Source organism: Cibotium barometz, chromosome 41 (assembly GCF_041138505.1).
Source record: "Cibotium barometz isolate CiBa-2024 chromosome 41, ASM4113850v1, whole genome shotgun sequence".
NCBI classification, from domain to species: domain Eukaryota; kingdom Viridiplantae; phylum Streptophyta; class Polypodiopsida; order Cyatheales; family Cibotiaceae; genus Cibotium; species Cibotium barometz.
In genome coordinates, this window is record NC_141086.1 from 32,493,101 (window position 1) to 32,505,340 (window position 12,240).

Below are 12,240 nucleotides of genomic sequence, written 5' to 3' on the forward strand. Positions count from 1 at the left end.
GGCAACGCTAGGAGAAGCCCTGTGACTGCCAATGTACTGTTGTTGTCGGGGTGCCATCAATCTCTAGCATCTAGAGTCTCCTCTCGATCAGCGGGATCATGCCAAGTCTGTTCTCTCAGGTCCCACTTGAGGCGCATGAGAGGTCGGCTTTCCCATATCCATAGCCGCCAAAATCTCTCCCTAGCCACCTCGGCCGGTGGGGGGTCTATCTGCTACTCACGTGACTGAAATCCAATCACCCTTGCGCGCTGTAAGGTGCATCGACTAAAATCCTCCAAGGGGGCTCGAATCTCCCTAATCTACCATGGCAACCAATAGAAAAAGAGAGCAAACACTGCCCTCATCCGCCCCATGGACTGCCAAAAGAATATCATGCCGAGTAAACACTCCTAGCCACAGTGGGGGGATCAGGTCTGGGATAGGTGTCAGCCACTCTTGAGGACTAGCACAATCGATATCAATGCTGAGCGTGTCTCTACCCCGGATCTCTGCCAGGCCTCTCTCCTGAACCTCCGGGGTAATTGCCTATGTGCAAGCCAATCTCCAAGGGACCTGGCAGGTCCAAAGCTCAATGCGGCCCATGATACATGAGGTCGGGCGCCCAACATGTGGCCACTAGGTAAACGGATTAAGGGGTTCCAACTTCCAAATCAATGACTGCCGAAGTGTAACATACACCGGAAGTATTTGTAATTAAGGATCTTGTCACACAAGTCTCACACCGCCTTCTGTATCTTGAGTTTCGCGAGTTTAGCAATCCACTTTTATGACTTCAAACTTTAAGAGATTTAGAGAGAGAGAGAGAGAGAGAGAGAGAGAGAGAGAGAGAGAGAGAGAGAGAAACTGTACACCGTACGGGGTCTCGAATTACCCATTGAAGGGCCCCCTATCCCGTTACCGGAATAGTATTTGCTTTATTTCTTTGAAGAGAATGACTTTGAACTGACGATAAGTGTCATGGCCCTGTGAAAATGGAACAGCACAAGTGTAGGCATGGTGGGTGCTGAGTCAGAATATTGAATGATTCACATGGGGGGTGCTCGGACAGAGTTAATGATGTGTGGACATCCCTAGGTGTGAAGGGGGGGAACTAGAACATTAGAATTCTAATGTTTTATTAAAAGTTGCCCCTAGGCCTTAGTGGCCCCTAGGGAACTTTAATAACAATTAAAGTGGGGGGTCCTAGGATTATTATGAAGAGGGGGCAACTCCACTTTTGGAGTGTGTGCTTCTCTCTCCTCTCTCTCTCTCTAGCTTTTGGAAAACGTGGAGCAAAAGGAGTTGTGGGGAAGCATGGAAAAGCAAGGGGAAGAACTGGTCGACTGCTGAAGGTTGTTGCTGCTGTTTTTCTCTGTACAAACCAGCCGTACAGTTCTATACGGACAGGTTGCAGCAGGTACAGGCTGCGCTGAGTGTTTTCTGCACCAGGAGAGTGGGCGGCGGCTGTTACAGACGGCTGCAGTTGCTGCTACAGGCTGTGCAGACAAGTACAACTGTAGGTACAGCACTGTACGACTGTCGTACAGTGTACGGACAGTTCAAGTACAACAGTACTGCTGCTGGTGGCGCTGGACAGATCTGGTACAGGCTGACTGCACAGGTACAGTCGTGTACAGATACTGGCTGCAGGCGGCGTATGCAAGGACAGCTTCTGGCACGTGTTCCGAGGCAGTACAGACTGGTACAGTGCTGTTTTTCAGGACTGTACAGACAGGTACAGCACTGAGGTGGATACAAGGAGGAGGGTACAGACAAGTACATACACACGTGTGAAGCAGGGTTGTGGAAACAAGTGCCTGCAAGTACAGATTGGTACCGTTACTTCCTCCAGTGCAGATATACGGGCTGATTTTGGTAAGCTCCGCATCTGTTCATCTATCTCTCTTTCTACTGCTTTATGTCTGTTGCAGATTTGAGCTATCTGGCCCCTTGTGAGAGGAGGGGTATGGCAGATTGACAAGGGTGGAGACAGAGGTTGAACAGTACATGTATAGAGCTGAGATGTTGAATCATGTGCTTGAGTTATGCCAGATGTATGCTCATGGCTGCCCTGCTTAGTGGTCTTGGCTGATCAGAGGGAGGCACAGTGTGTTGCTTTGAGACACAGATCTGTGTGCGTGAATCCTCTCTGCTAAGAGGGATTGTGGGCCGTCAGATTGGACATACAGGTGTAATCTCTTGGCTGATTTTGGTTGTACTCAGCCTTTCATACTTTTGGAATTGAATAAAGAAATACCGCAAGGGGCGCCAAGCTTTGGGGCCAACAGGTGTCGCTTTGTTTTCAGATTCGGGCACTCTAGCCCCAATCTTTTCTGTTTCCATATCTAGACTACAAGTGGACGGGTGACTGCTAGTCTACCGCACTCTGGTTTCTATCAGAGGCCGGTTTCAAGGTTCCGTTGCCGGGACCAATCATCAACTTTCTAAAGGGGGTGAGCTCGTGGTTGACTCGAAGAAAGACATCGCTGAAAATTCAGCAAACATGTCTGATACAGAGGATGAGTACTTCTATCATGAAGAAGAAGACCAAGAGACTTCTCTTGAGAGAGATGTATCTGAGGATATTCATGCAAGAGAACAGGCTGCAGATGTTGAGCCTTATGAGGATGTAACACAACCAGAGGATGTAAACGGTAAAGAGGATGATGCTCGGTTCAAAGATCGTTTGGCTAGTGTTGAAGCTGCCCTCGCGGGCCTCGAGATTGCTGCCGCCCTCGGCTGCATAAAGCAGGTGCACGTCTGCACTAGATCCAGGCTCCAAGACCATAGAGCTCTCACAAACTCGCGAGACTCTCTATATCCCAATAACTAACCTTGGCCACCCTTTTATAGGCTCTTGGCCGGTCATCGGGCGTCCACACTTGGGCGCCCGCCCGTCCATACCTTGGTGCCCGCCCGTTAGTATATCCCTAACTCAGCTCGTCAATCAGCCTGCCTAGCTCCAAGCTTCCCCAAGCCTCGAAACTAGTCTTGCGTGCGTGTAGCACACGGTAGATACACACTGTGCACATGACACGAATGATGGACAGGATATTTCAACCCCATCATAAGTTTACAGGTGTATTCTTTGATGATATCTTGGTTTTCTCCAAGAATGAAGAGGAGCATGACACGTGCACACCCATCAGGTGTACAAGTGGCATGACATCATCAAGCATTAATCAGGATATTTATTCAAGCATATGTCAGTATGAGCATGTATATGGGGGTGTTTCATCACCATGTATATGGGGGTGTTTCATCACCAACATCAACACTTTAGTCATCATGAGCATTGTAAGGCATTTAGCTACATCAGGTCAACAGTGTTAAGCCTCCGCCGACAGCACCTTAGCACCAGCCGACAGCATTTATAACCAGCCGACTGGCATTTATGGCCAATCGTGAGCATTCAGGAGCTGACCGACTGCAGTAAGGCTGGCCGACCAGCATCATGCACACATATAAATAGAGGCGCATCCATTCAGTCCGTGAATCATCAGCGTTTTCAGCATACATCATCGCATCTCCAGCATCTCAGTTCAGCAAACGCATCCATCTCCTCAGAGTTTCCTTCTCAGGCAACAAGGAGAACATCTGCGTTTCATCATCAATTCAGCATCGCATCAGTTCCAAAGCCATCCCTTCAGCGTTTTCTTCCCAAGAGACAAGGGAAAGTCAATGGGACAGCAATTCATCCAACATATCAGCATATTCAGCATATAGGCAGCATATTCAGCATATAAGTCATCATTCCTATCTCCTACATAGAGGGAAGCCGGCATCGAAGGGTGGACCTCAGCATTGGAGCAAGGAACAATCCTCAGCATCAACATTCAGCCCATTCTTCTCATCCCGAGAAGGATCTCCATCTAGGATAGCATCATAGATCTATTTAGATCTCATTGTAACCCATTCATCTTATATAGCAGCACTGCATTGCATTGACACTATCTATCTATTTCTTAAGCATCATTAAGTGCTGTTTAGTTAGCCTAAGGTTGTGTTTACGACGGTCAAATCCCCTGCATGTCACATTGGTATCAAAGCGTTACAGGATAACCAGCCTTAGATCATTTTCATTCCATCAGACATCATGTTAATCGCTTCCGCACAGTTAAACCCAGTTCTCAAAATCTTGCAAGCCATCCTTAGGGATTTTCCCTTAGGTATGCATTAGTAACCCATCCATCTGCATTCTTGCACAACATATAGGGTTGCAAATGGCTTGCATAGCAGTCATCTTAGCAGTCAGCCTTGCATCTGCAAGGCATACATGTTTGCCCATGAATTTTCTGGGGAAGAATGACATCCATCATCAAAGGAGTACATAGGTTTTGGGCTTCAACTGGCAGCAGTAGGGGGTTCTCTTCCACAGAAGAAGACAGAAGTTGGCTCCAACATCACCTCAGGAGGTTCAGAGCTTCAGGGAACGACGGAGATGGTAGGTGAAGGCTTCCACAGACAGGTCAGGGGTGACTCAAGTATTTCCAAGCAGTTTTAGCAGCATTTGCCATTCAGTTCCCACAGTAGACAAGTCTTTGGCTCAAAGGATTCCACTCCTACAGTCGACCTCAATCCCGACAGAAGAAGTCAGAAGGGGACAGTGGTTCAGTGGAGCAGGATCACCAGAGAAGTCGAAAGGTTGCCAGGTATACCACCCGGCAACAGTTTAGCAGAGGGGAATGTCACGTGCACACCCATCAGGTGTACAAGTGGCATGGCATCATCAAGCATTAATCAGGATATTTATTCAGGCATATATCAATATGAGCATGTATATGGGGGTGTTTCATCACCAACATCAGCACTTTAGTCATCATGAGCATTATAAGGCATTTAGCTACATCAGGTCAGCAGTGTTAGCCTCAGCCGACAGCACCTTAGCACCAGCCAACAGCATTTATAACCAGCCGATTGGCATTTATGGCCAGTTGTGAGCATTCAGGAGCTGGCCGACTGCAGTAAGCTGGCCGACCAGCATCATGCACACATATAAATAGAGGCGCATCCATTCAGTCCATGAATCATCAGCGTTTTAAGCATACATCATCGCATCTCAGTTCAGCACATACCAGCATCTCAATTCAGCAAACGCATCCATCTCCTTAGCGTTCAGGCAACAAGGAGAACATCTACGTTTCAGCATCAGTTCAGCATCGCATCAGTTCCAAAGCCATCCCTTCAGCGTTTCCTTCTCAGGCAACAAGGAGAACATCTACATTTCAGCATCAGTTCAGCAAACGCATCCATCTCCTCAGCGTTTCCTTCTCAGGCAACAAGGAGAACATCTACATTTCAGCATCAATTCAGCATCGCATCAGTTCCAAAGCCATCCCTTCAGCGTTTTCTTCCCAAGAGACAAGGGAAAGTCAGTGGGACAGCAGTTCATCTAGCATATCAGCATATTCAGCATATAGGCAGCATATTCAGCATATAAGTCATCATTCCTATCTCCTACATAGAGGGAAGCTGGCATCGAAGGGTGGACCTCAGCATTGGAGCAAGGAACAGTCCTCAGCATCAGCATTCAGCCCATTCTTCTCATCCCGAGAAGGATCTCCATCTAGGACAGCATCATAGATCTATTTAGATCTCATTGTAACCCATTCATCTAATATAGCTACATTGCATTGCATTGACACTAGCTGTCTTTTCTCAAGCATCATTAAGTGCAGTTTAGTTAGCCTAAGGTTGTGTTTACGACGGTCAAATCCCCTGCATGTCACAAAGCATAAGACTCATTTGGCTACAGTATTTGAAGAGTTGTGAAAGCATAAACTTTTCATAAATGCTAAGATAAGTGAGTTCTTCCTCTCAGAGATACACTATTTGGGGCATATCGTATCGAAAGAGGGTGTAAGAATGGATCCTGCTAAAATTGAAACCATTCGGAATTGGCCAAAGTTGCAAAATGTACATGAAGTGCGTAGCTTTCTTGGGTTGTGTTCATACTATAGGCGATTCATAAGGCATTTCACCAAGATTGCCTCTCCATTGCATGATCTTACAAAGAAGAAAGCCACCTTCAAATGGACTTCGAATGAGCAAGATGCTTTCTTGCAACTCAAAAAATGCAATGATTTGTGGACCCATGTTGATTGTTTCCGACTTACAAAAGCCTTTCACGATGGAATATAATGCATGTGGGAATTGTATAGGAGTTGTCCTAAATCAAGAGGATCATGCAGTTGCTTATGAAAGCCGTCGATTGCATGATGCCGAGATCCATATGGACATTTATGAAAAAGAGCTCTTGGTTGTAATTTATGCCTTAAAAATATGGAAGCATTATCTTCTTGGGGCTGAATTTGTAGTCAAGACAGATCACCAAAGCTTGAGATATTTTCTATCTAAAACAAAACTTTCGGAGAAGCAAATGAGAATGGCAAACTTTCTTTCCATGTTTCATTTTCAGGTTGCACACACTCCTGGAAAGAAGAATTTGGTGGTAGATGCTTTGTCCAAGAAGCCTTATATAGCTACAGTTTCAGTGGTCTCATGGGGACTTATGTAACACACGGAAGCTCTAGGAGTCTTCTTTCAGCCCTAAACACCTCTGAGAACATGCTGATGCAAAAACACAGACAGAAGGGAGAGTGTAGAGAGAGAGAGAGAGAGAGAGAGAGAGAGAGAGAGAGAGAGAGAGAGAGAGAGAGATATGCTGGAAATTCAGTATATTCATATGGTACAAAAAGGTACTCAGTCTATAGCCCTAGGTTGCCTTGCAAAAAAGGTTTAACACACCAAAATATGTCCTACTCTAAGGACCCATTCCTTAAGGGAATGAATGATTATAACAATGAGCTTTCAATATCCTCAACATCTATGATTTCTTGAGGAGTAACTAACTGGTCTGTTCTACCCAGTAATTCCTTAAGTCTACTGACATGAAATACAGGATGAACTTTCACATGAGAAGGCAAATCCAATTCATATGCAACTAAACCAATCCGTCGTGTAATACGAAATGGTCCACAGTATCTAGGGGATAATTTCGGAGATCGACCTATCTGTAAAGTGTCAGAATCTTTCGGAACTCGCAAATACACCATCGTTCCTTCAGAGAACTCTCTGGGTGAACGATGTCTATTAGAATAAAATCTGTCTCGGTCTTGAGCACTTTTAATAGATTCCTTCGCAACTTGTAACATTTCTTGCATATCTTGCAAAAAATTACGTGCTACATTATGCAGAAGTTCTGAGAATCCCACTGTAACAAGTGATTTAGGTTGAAAACCATACATAAGCATGAAAGGACTAAAATCTATACTCGTATGCTTAGTACTGTTATATGCAAATTCTAACATAGGAAGATAATCCTCCCATGAACTCTGTCTTTTGGATACATATGCCCGAAGCATATCCTCCAAAATCTGATTCACTCTTTCAGTCTGGCCATTAGATTGAGTCAAGCGATCTACCATAACCCAAATAAAATCTGCCCATCCTCATCACCTCTGCCAAGAATCTTGCATGCATGGTTATCACCCAAATAAACCACTCCTTCATTGCCAGCAGTATACCTGACAAACAAGTCTCTGCAACCTGTGACATGAAAGGAGGCACCTGTGACATGAAAGGAGGCACCTGAATCAATGATCCATGAGTGCATACCATGACCATCTCCTGTAAGAAGTGAATGGGCATCAAGTGAAGACGTGAATAGGACCTCATCCTCATTGTCACCTGCATGTGACACATTGATTTCTTCAATCTTGACTCCACTTTTGCCCTTTGGCTTTACATCTTTGGCTTCATCTTTGTCTTTGCCTTTTCCCTTTTCTTTTTGATCATTTTTCCATTTGTAGCATTGCTTTTTGATGTGTCCATTCTTGCCACAATAATGGCATTCCAAGTCCTTTTTGGAGCGAGACTTGCTCCTTCCCCTTTCTTGGCTTTTACCCCTTTGCTGGGATCTCCCACGTGCATTCATTGCATTGGACTTTCCAACAGAGTTGTTTTTCTCTTCTTGAAGAAGAGCACCCTCAACATCTGCATATGACAGCATAGCATTCGAATTGCTAGTGGCTGTCCTGAATGTGTCCCAACTCTCTGGCAAAGTGCATAAGAGAAAAGTGGCTTTGAACTCATCGTCCATTGCCAACTTCTGATTTATAACTTGGCTGACAATACCATTAAACTCATTTAGATGGGCTGTCATAGACGCCCCTTCCTTCATCTGAAGACCTATGAGTTTCTTCAACCAATACACTTTGCTTGAGGCACTTTGTTGGGCATACAAGTCCTGCAATCTTTGCCACATTCCCGAAGCTGTTTTCTCTTCACGAATGCTGAAAAGTAAAGAGTCTGACACAGACAACATGATAGTAGATCTTGCCAGCTCATCCATATCTTCCCACTCTTCAGCAGTAAGAGAAACAGGTATTACACCCCTTTCTTTGATAGGCTTGTGCTGCTTCTTCTGGAGCAACACATTATAGCACTGGGTTTGCCAAATATCATAGTTATGTGAGCCTTCAAGCTTCTTGATGTGAAGCAATGAAGAGCTCTCACCTGTGGTTGCCATACCAATATGCAACCTGTCAATGCCTGACTCCCTGCAAGTGTGCAAACACTGCACCAAAAGCACACAAAGTGCTTACAGTTGTTCTCCCAAGCTTTATCTCCCATTGCGGAAGCAAGAATGCAACTTTTCTCCCACTTTATGTGATGAAATCACCAAAATCTGGTTGCTGCAGATTTAGGACAGCATTTTAAATGTGCTCTGTTGCCCTTCCAAAGTACTGTACACAATACTAAGTGCTCACCAATGATGTACCAAACCTGTACCGGCAAGTACAGCAGCTGAAATTGAACCTTTTCCTCACTCAAATCAGTGTACAGCCATGCCAAAACTTGTACAAAGCTGTACCAAATCTGTACCAACAGGTACAGTAGCAATAAATGCTCTCCTGGCTGTCCAAATGAGTGAAAATCAGACTTTTACAGTCCCGAACACTGCATACAACAGTCCCGAACAGAAATTGGGCAAAAGCCCCTACTGCAAGCTGATTTTTGAGGATTCAAGGCATAAATGTCTTGCCTGCTGCTTTGCCAAGCTCAACAAGCATAAAATCTTGAAAAGCCCCTTGATTTAAGATCAATTGCTGATCATACATGGTACATTGACGCACATGAAGGCATCCAAAGTCTTCACGATGCTTCCCCCTGGCATCCAATACATGAAAGCCCCTTGATTTACAGGCACATTGAGTGCTTGTCAGGCATCAACACATTGCCCAAAGCATCAAATGCTATTGCTTGCATGCAAATCAATCCAATCGGCACAAAAGCCCCTTGATTTGCACTGCAATTTGCTGTAATTTTGCCCTAATGTGCGATTTCTCACATCATACAACATGTATGAGTGCTTAATTGCACAATTACATCAAAAGCCCCAAATTTCGACATCCAATTTCCTGCAAATTGATCCTGATTGTGACCAATGTCACCCAATTTTGCCAATTTTGCTCAAAAATTGAGCAATTGGCACTTGTACCTGCTCAATTGATGATTGTACTTGCTCAATTGCAAATCCCAAGAAAAATTGAAGCAAAATACCTTGTAATTTTCTGATTTTTTGTTGCAGGAAAGGAGGGTTTGCTGATGTTGCTGCAGAAAGAGTGCTGCACGATGCTGCTGCTGCTGCTCGTCAGGCTTCTACAGTCGTATTGAAACGGAGGAGGCGCCCGTGGGTTTCTGCCCGGCTGTTGGCTACCTGCGCTAGGCAGCCTGGGCTTCGCTGGTACACGCACCACAGCTATTCCGTTCGCCTGTCTCGCCTATGCGCTGCCCTGTAGCTCGCGTGAGTGCTTTGCTCACGTGTGTGTTCGCCTGAGTTCGCCTGACCACCACCACGTAGGCGTGTCGCCTTCGCTTACTTACGCGGACCACTACCACGTAGGCGTGTCGCCTTCGCCCACTTACGCGGACCACCACCAGGTAGGCTTTGATTGGCCACCACTCGAATCCAGGTACCACGCTCACGTATTGCTGCCCAGCGTTGACACCTAGTCGACGTATTGTTGGCGGCGTTTAGCTCCTCACCTGCTGCAAGCCTACGACTGGCAGTTGGCTACCTGCGCTAGGCAGCCTGAGCTTCTTCCTCGTCCCAGATATGCCACCACGACCTCTGCGCCAGGTGTGGGTTGCTATGCTGCGCTGCCTGTCATGGCAGCTTTTGACACCTGCAAGCTACTCAAGTCCGGCTGTGGGAAATCCTTTGCACCTTTTCCTCCTGGTTGCTACTTCTCCAGCAACATGGGCCTGCGAAGCTATGAGCACCCTTGAGAACAAAACCCTAAAACCAGGGCTCTGATACCAGTTGAATGGGAGTGATAATTAGGGTAGAGATTCATGTGTGGGAGACATACACAGAGAAGCAAGGGAGAGAGAGAGAGAGAGAGAGAGAGAGAGAGAGTTGTGGGGATAAGTCAACTCATCAAGATGAGTGTGTGACTCCCCTATCACACATGTATATTGCACTAGTACACATAGTGCACTTAGTACATTAAAAGTACTAAGTGTACTATGTACTATAACTTATGGGCTTGTACACACTATAAGGGTGGGCATAATGCCTTTACCCCAACACCCACTAGGGGTGGGAGACAGTCCCAGCTCACAGATTTCTTCCAGAGAGCTATGCCAGTGCCAGCTGATGTACCACGTGGGGTGACCGCACAGAGAGCAGAGGAATTGAGAGCCAGGAGGAGACCTAGACAGACCGGACATAGAGCACCCCGACTCCGTCACCGAGAGATAGCAGCTATCCGAATGAGACACCAGATGGAGACACAGGAGAGGCTAGCTCGCTTTCATTCAGACTCAGGGTACATGTTCATGTCATTCACAGCCTCAGCATCGGCGATGTATGATATCTTATATCCCTCTTATGGCACTGGATGGAGTTAGACATAGATCTGCATAGCATGCTTGTACTACCCCTTCAGCATATAAAGATGCATCTTGCCTTGGCACTCCATCCACATCCCCACCCCCCTTATATTGTTTGTATATGGGCTCCACCGATCCATGATGATTCTTAGTTGTATCACATGCACACTTTTTCTTTTGTTTCTTTTCTTCCGATGACCGGAAGAACACAGTTGTATTATTTTTTGTCTCATAGGCCGACTTTGGCCTCTCGTAGACGTTAATATATCTTTCTTTCTTTCTTTCTTTCTCTCTCTCTTACAAACAGCCGACAGGCTTTTCTTTTTTCTCTCTCTTCAAACTGTTCAAACAGTTGCAACAACACAACCTTTCTTCTTGCTAAGCAAACCAACCCAACTAGACCACAATCTCCATCATCACGGGCTCCTACGATGAAAAAACAACATACTGAAGCTGGAAAAACAGCAACTTCTCAAACTCATACCTTTTCTTCGACCTCTTTTTCTCTACCTACCGACTTGCTCGTTCACGAGGCATGCTCTGATACCACTGTGAAAACCCCATAGGATCTCCTCGTGGAACGCTCCTGGTACATGACTCGAAACCTGCAATCAAACCAAACAAACAAGACGGGGGTGCAAGCCTGACTCACCACCCAACCTCGACAGCCGTGGGCAAGCCCACAAAACTTGGCTGTCCCCACTGAGCCACGAGCTGAGCTAACTAGATGGACGTACCGACCAATCTCTACCTCGTGACGTCCCATACCGCCACGAAGCTACCCTCGCGGGCCTCAAGACTGCTGCCGGCCTCAGCTGCATGAAGCAGGTGCACGTCAGCGCTAGATCCAGGCTCCTGACCATAGAGCTCTCACAAAGTCACGCGAGACTCTATATGACTAATGACTAACCTTGGCCACCCTTTTATAGGCTTTTGGCCGGTCATCGGGCGTCCACACCGGGGCGCCCACCTGTCCATACTTGGGTGCCCACCCGTTAGTCTATCCCTAACTCAGCTCGCCAATCAGCCTATCTAGCTCCAAGCTTCCCCAAACCTCGAAGCTAGTCTTCTGTGCGTGTAGCACACGGTAGATACACACTGTGCACATGACACCTGCCCCTAGGGCTGTCCTACAGCCCCTCCATGGCTAGTGGGTTCAGCCAGGGCCTTCTTGGCCCTCATGGGGGTGGTTTCACACCATCCCCATGCCCACACTAAGACTTGGGGTAGCCCTATGGGCTGGTCCCTTGTTCTAAAAGCAAACCCTAACTAACTACACAATGAATTGGCGTTTGGTACCATACCAGATACACAGAATCACTAACATCATTCCAGAGGGAGACAGTGCCATAGTTACCGTGG

General features: G+C 46.3%; 1 protein-coding gene across 1 annotated transcript in view; it reads right to left on the minus strand.

Moving 5' to 3' along the window:
• UBP24 (ubiquitin-specific protease 24) overlaps positions 1–12,240 on the minus strand; it is a 45,758-nt gene that overhangs the window by 15,338 nt on the left and 18,180 nt on the right. The gene's annotated exons all lie outside the window — the stretch shown is intronic.